The sequence below is a fragment of the Chelonoidis abingdonii genome, chromosome 4 (assembly GCF_003597395.2).
Source record: "Chelonoidis abingdonii isolate Lonesome George chromosome 4, CheloAbing_2.0, whole genome shotgun sequence".
Lineage (NCBI taxonomy): Eukaryota > Metazoa > Chordata > Testudines > Testudinidae > Chelonoidis > Chelonoidis abingdonii.
Window position 1 is genome coordinate 146,938,657 of NC_133772.1, and position 6,686 is coordinate 146,945,342.

A 6,686-nucleotide genomic window follows, 5' to 3' on the forward strand; every position below is an offset into this window, starting at 1 on the left:
CTTAACCTCTTGTAAAGATGTAGACCTGCTTCTCAGAGGCTCTGTAACTGCACCTGATGGTGGAACTGTGTGGGGAGGGCCAAAGCTGCTATAAGCCATATCTGTACTCCCCATATTCTCTGAGTAGCCTGCTCAGCCCCTGTCTACATTGGAGCAGCCTCAGGGTTGATTCCACTTATGCTTAGGGTGCTAGGTACCCCCCAGTAAAGACTGAGGATAGCTGGAATGAAATGCACTTTGGGCACACACCCCTCCCTGACCCCATCCATGTGATTTGCCACCTCCCACCCATGTGATTTGATCCTCAGGCCTCAAATGAATTTTACGTATAGGAAGGTGAAATTAGTACGTTAGAAAAAATCAGAGCAGTTCAGCACTAGCATCTCCATCGCCCTTGTGATATGTCTGAAGCATTTTTGGCTTTACAGTTTGTTAGAGGACAAGTGCTGAGGTTTGACTCAGGAGTTTGTTGAGTGAGGATGGATTCCTATACAGCCATCCTATGCAGTTATTAATTACTCCTGCAAATTATACAACAATCTAGTCTTTTTGGAGACCTATCCAAGCAGGAGAGGTTTCATGTCTACTGCTGCTGGAGTGGCTACAGTAGCTCTGCTGATGCAAAGGACTTTGCCATGAAAAGTTTCGTATATAAAGAAAATGACTCAGGAGACAAGATCCAACAGCGAATGATTCATCTCCAGCCCATCAGATTACCGTCATGTTTAAACTATGTTACCTTCTCCCAAGGCAACTGCTATATAATGAGAATCACATATTGCTAGGGGTTGGTTTTGGTTGGGCGGGGAGGGGTTGACCTGTTAATTCACAATTATTTCTGTGTAATAGCAACTGCAGATCGTGTCAAGTTACTTACCCATAAATACAGCTGGTGGCACTTGGACGGTGTCCTTATTTCCAGCTGTTTATAGCCTCATACATTTGTGTTTTGGGGGGTTAGTTTTTCATGGAAGATGCAACAGTTCACATTGGCCTCCGAATTTATTCACCCAGGGATCACCATGTTCTTCTATTTCCATCACTGGTCTCTGGTTTCCTTTCCAATCTTGGCTGTCACCCATCCCCTTTCTCCTTTCTGCTCTGTCTCCATCTTGACTGACTTTAGTTTTCTTTGTTCTTTTAGTCTTTGTCCCTCTTTATGCATCTTTTGTTTTTTTTCTCCCTCTGGCTCAACTTTTCATCTTCTTCAGAACATGAGCCAATGAGTGACTAAAGTTGTAATCTTCCTGTAAAGTCACCCTCCCACTACTGAATAGATGGCAGAGAGAAACTGACGAGGTCTGTGAGCATCATTGGTATTGCAGGGAAAATATCCCCTTCAGGCAATTTCTTCCTCGGTGCCTGTTACATTTTCCATATAGACTTTTAATCTACTTTTCTTATATATGAGATTGAGAGGTGCAATAAAGCAAGCAACAAAAGCCTAAGTAAGGGGAAACACAGTGGGCTGGTCTCATCTGTAACAGATGGCATTAGCTCTGCCTCGTAATTTGGCATCTGCCTCAGCAGACAGGGGACTGCTAGGAATATAAAAGTGCTGCAGTCAGAAAACGGGATCATAATAAAAGTATGCACCGCAGTGGTGGCCCGTATTAATGTGTATGTGGACCTGGTGACATTGTAGAAGCAGGAAAGAAGCATTTCCCTTCTTGCTTCAAGGTGCATCTCATGTTTACCTATGGCTAGTGTTTAGGGGTGTAGTTCGCCTAAATTTAAATCCAGAGAAGCAGCTCAAAGTCAGGTGTGACTGAATTTAAAGCCTCTAAGGGAAACAGGCTTATATTTTTAAAATGTGCCAGTTGGACTCTAGATTTCCAGCTCCTCATTTTCGGTCCAAATTGCCAAGCTGGGTTTATTGCTGAAACATACACACAGCTGATTCAAAAAATGTTTGAGCAGAGTTTTTACGCTTTGGGGCAGGGGGAGTGGATTCTTTCCAAGAAGAGAATGTGTGTTTGTGCTTTGTGTGATCTTTCTGCCTCCACATGCAAATAAATAGAAGGCTCCCACTGTCTTCCACATTCCAGAAATAGGCAGCTGAAAGAGAGGCTGAGGCGTAAACAAAGGGGAAGAGCAAATAAATTGCAAGCACCAGTCACTTAAAATAATGTAGGAAGAAGCCAGCAAGGATTTGTAAATTGCAGGTCACCCTGGGTTGTTTCTATTCTCTGTCTCTCTCTGGAAAGCCTACCATGGAAGGAAGGATAGTTTTGCAGTTAAAACACTCAAATTGGACTTGGGAGGGTTGGGTTAGATCCCAACTACACCACAGCCTCCCTGGGCCATCTTGGACAAGTCATTTAATCCCTCTGTTTCCCAGTTCCCCATCTGTCAAATGGGGATAATGATGCTTGCTTTGTCTTGTCTATTTAGATTGTAAACTCTTCAAAGCGGGGACTGCCTCTTACTATGGCCTGGTCTACCCTTAACAATTAGATTGACCTAGCTCTGTCTCTCAGGGCTCTGAAACATTTCATTCCCAGCGTGCCGTAGTTAGGTTGACCTAGCCCAGGTGTGCATGCAGTTGGATCAATGGAAGGATTCTTTCATTGACCTAGCTACCGCCTCTCAGAGAGGTGTGTTGGCTACATCAATGGAAAAATCCCCTTCCATCAGTGTAGGAAGTGTCTATGCTATGGCACTCCAGTGGCACAGCTGCAGTGCTGTCTATAGCTGTGCCACCATAGAGTCTGTAATGTAGCCATACCCTATTCAGGGACCCGGATGCTACAGTAATACAAAGAGTGAATGCCATTCATAGCATAATAATGGGGCTACCAACAGATGCTCCCCATATGTGAACAATGTTGCTTGGTGCCCAAGAATAAGCAAAAACAACGAGGAGCCCTTGTGGCACCTTAGAGACTAACACATTAATTTGGACATAAGCTTTCGTGGGCTAGAACCCACTTCTATGTGAATCTTTCAAGATCTATCTTTAGCTTTTCACCACAGCAATATTCTCTAATTGGAATAGCAGTTAAAAAGAGGAAACGTGCCACACCACAAGACAGGGAATCAAAAGGCCTGGCTTCTATTCCTGGCTCTTTCTCAGACTCGCTTTTGTTAGTCAGGGCAAGTCATTTCACCTCTCTCTGCAGTGGAAATTATAATAGTGCTGACACCTAGTTCATTCATGTTTTTAAAGTGCTTTGAGATCGCTATAGAAGTGCAAAGTATTATTAGGAGTAGTTATTAATTAGCAGTGCCATTAGTGAAAAGGTGTAAAGTGTTATTGTGGAAACAGTGATAGCCAGCTGTTGCTTTTTATGACTGTAGCCTCTACTGACAATATTGCTCTTTGCTACACAGTAAAGTAAACTGTCTGGTTGCAGTTTTAATTTGCCATCTTATCAGAGCTGCTTTAGACTATTTCTGACCCCTGCCATGAAAGATCAGAATCACTCACTTGCTCTCAGTCCAGAAGCATTTGAGACAATGCTGGCTTCATGGAATTGAGTGTTTCCAATAATAATAATAATGCCATGTGATTAGACTCAGAGGAGGAAGCCAAGAGAGTTTCCCCATTTTAAATAGTTGTGGATTCAAAGTTGCTCTGCAATATTCCAGCACCCACAATGCAATTTGATCTCTTCCCACCCCATCCTTGAAATATATGATGCAAGTTCCATATGTATTTCGCTATGTTTATACCTCCTCCCCCATGGGTTACCAAATGCCAGGACTGTCCTTGCAATGTATTTCAAGAAGTTGTCCATATAAAACCCTCTAATCATGCTAAAGATTCCCTCATTTCTACAGCCCTACAAGAGATCTCATTCTCAGGCATATCATTCTCTGTTTTATAATAAATACGCTGTATGTTACAACTGCAGTGAGAAAGGCAGAGACTAGCCTGCAAGAGTGTCTGAACTATTTGTCATTTTAGAAATGTCATGCTATTCGTCTAGTTGGACTGAGTTTTTCTAAGAAGTTGCTGCAGCAGAATTGACAACAGTCAAACATATTGTAACAGTGGGGCCTAGAGTCCTTGCACCTCCATTTCCTTTCTGATCCCTCCGACTGCACCCCTATGGTGTCAAACCTTGTGACCTTGCCCACTATGTGGTGGAAGTTCACGGTGTTCTCACTCTCAGACCAAGATCTGTCTATTGCAACTGCTTATTACAGCACAGGTCCAACTGGACACCTGCGTCTCACCCCCTGTGGGAGTCTGTGCCCAGTGATACACAGCAACAAATCACTTTAGAATAAGAGGGCTTGTTATTAGTAAATGGAACAAGGCATTAGAAAAAATTATTTCAAAATAATCAACTGCCTATATACACGTTTGTATGCATCTGATCTTATGCTTCCCTATGATCACCATTAGATGGATTTCCCCTCTGATTTATAAGACTAGACTCAGCCTACATGCTTCTACCAACAGGACCGGCTTTAGAAACTGCAGGGCCCAATTTAAATACCCGGCAGCACTCCGGGTCTTCGGTGGCACTTCAAAAGCAGAGGGTCCTTCCCTCACTCCGGGTCTTCCATGGACCCCCCCTCACCAAAATGCCGCTGAAGACCCAAAGTGAGTGAAGGACCCTCCTACTGCTGATGTGCCACCGAAGACCTGGACCGCCGCTGGATGAGTAAAAATAATTAAAAAATTAAAAATGCGCCTAAGGCATGGGGCTCTCTGAAGCACGGGGTCTGATTCCGGGGAATCAGCCTAAAGCTGGCCCTGTCTACCAAGCTCAGGGGTTCTTGGGACTCATGCTGGTCTCACTTTGCCTTTCAGAGAGGGTCACCCAGTCCCAGCCTGTTTTCCTGTCCTCAGAGAAACTCCCTTTTCCCAGAGCCCCACCCTCCCTGTGTAAGCCTGAGCCCAACTGCCATGTATCTCAATGGCTTTTGTCAGAGGACCTAGCGGTGAAGTCTTCCTTTTTCCTCAGACTGGTTTTTGCTAGTTGGCCTGCCAAGCTGTCTAAGAGTAGGCCCCTGTGATTGCTGCTCCATGGTTTGACAGTTAGACCCATTCAACCTTAATGGCTCTCAGTCACAGGCCTGTGGCTGTTGAGGAGGGTGCTGAGATCCCCCCACTCCCCAGGACATTCTACCACATCACCTCAGGAATTGTCTCTGTAAACCACGTTTTTGGATACAGATCCATATTTACCACTGAGCATCCCCAGATCCCTCACAGTCCCCAACCAAGGTGAGAGGCCCCAGTGCAGCAGGTGCTCTACAAGGACACCTCTACCCTGATATAATGTGACGCGATATAACACGAATTCAGATATAATGTGGTAAAGCAGTGCTCCGGGGGGTGGGGGGGCTGCACATTCTGGCAGATCAAAGTGAGTTCGATATAATGCGGTTTCACCTATAATGCAGTAAGATTTTTTGGCTCCTGAGGACAGCGTTATATCCGGGTAGAGGTGTTCATAGTAAACAGCTTACAATCTAAACAGACAAAAAGGGTGAAGGGGAAAACAGGCACAGAGAGGGAAGTGACTAGGCCAAGGTTACACAGCAGGTCAGGGAGCGGAGCCCAGGTTTCCTGGCTCTTAGTCTAGTGCCTAGCATTGCCAGTGTAATGGGGCACATAAGTGCCTGTACAAGACAGGAAGGGGTTAATGGGCTACAGGAGGCACAATTAGTCCAAATGGAGACACCTGGAGCAGGAGGCAGGCTTCCAGGAAGGGATTTAAAAGATGAGCCCTGAGCCATATGAGGGAGAAGCTGGCAGAGAGTGTGGATGTGGGGCTCTCACAATGGGAGATATGGCTGGCTGTGGCCAGGAACTGGGGCCTGGTAGCTCTCCCAGAGGAATAGGAAGTGTTTATGTAGCTTCATACATGTTTTGGATGTTGAGTGCCCTGGAAGGGGTAGAACTGGAAGTGACCTAGCTGGAAGGCCAAGTTTCTGCAACTTGGAAGGTGGCTGGAGAAGAGGAAGACCAGCTGGGAAACTGAGGTGGAGCAGCTGCTGCAAAATAGACCATCTATCTGGCTTTCTAGTACATCAAAATCTTCTCAAAGGTTTCAGACTGTAGAGCTCACTTTAATGGAAGTTGGATCAAGCCTTTATTCAACTTTCACATGAGGTAGGACATGGAGCAACTCCCTGAGACTAAAGGAACTAGATGTTTTCAATTAAGCAACAGGGGAAATTTCTGGGCACCGCAAACAACTCCCAAGGGAGGTGTTTAAGGGACCATCACTGGACACAGTCAAGATAGGCCGGGCTAGATAAAGACCTTAGAGGAAATGGTAGAAAAGGCTTACTGAGAGGCAGTATGGCCTAGTGGATAGGACATTGCACTGAGAGTCAAGAGACTTTTCTCTATGTAATCTTTGGCCTTGGGCAACTCACTTAGTCTTTCTGTATCCACTCCCATCGTTCATCTGTCTTGTCTATTTAGATCATAAGCTCTTTGGGAAAGGGACTTCTCTGTCTTATTATGCCTAGCACAATGGGGCCTGATCTCAGGTTTTAAGCCTTCTAGTCACTAGTATAATACAAATAATACACAGCAGTGGTGAGTATTTATAGCAGGAAGCAAAATGCACTGGGTCAAATAAGATAAGAATTGTCCCCCAGTCTGTATTTGTGCATTTGTTGTTTCTTCCCTAAGTGTAGCACCTTACATTTGTCTCTGCTGAATTTCATTTTGTTGTCTATAGCCCAGTTCACCAATTTAATCAAGATCCCTTTGC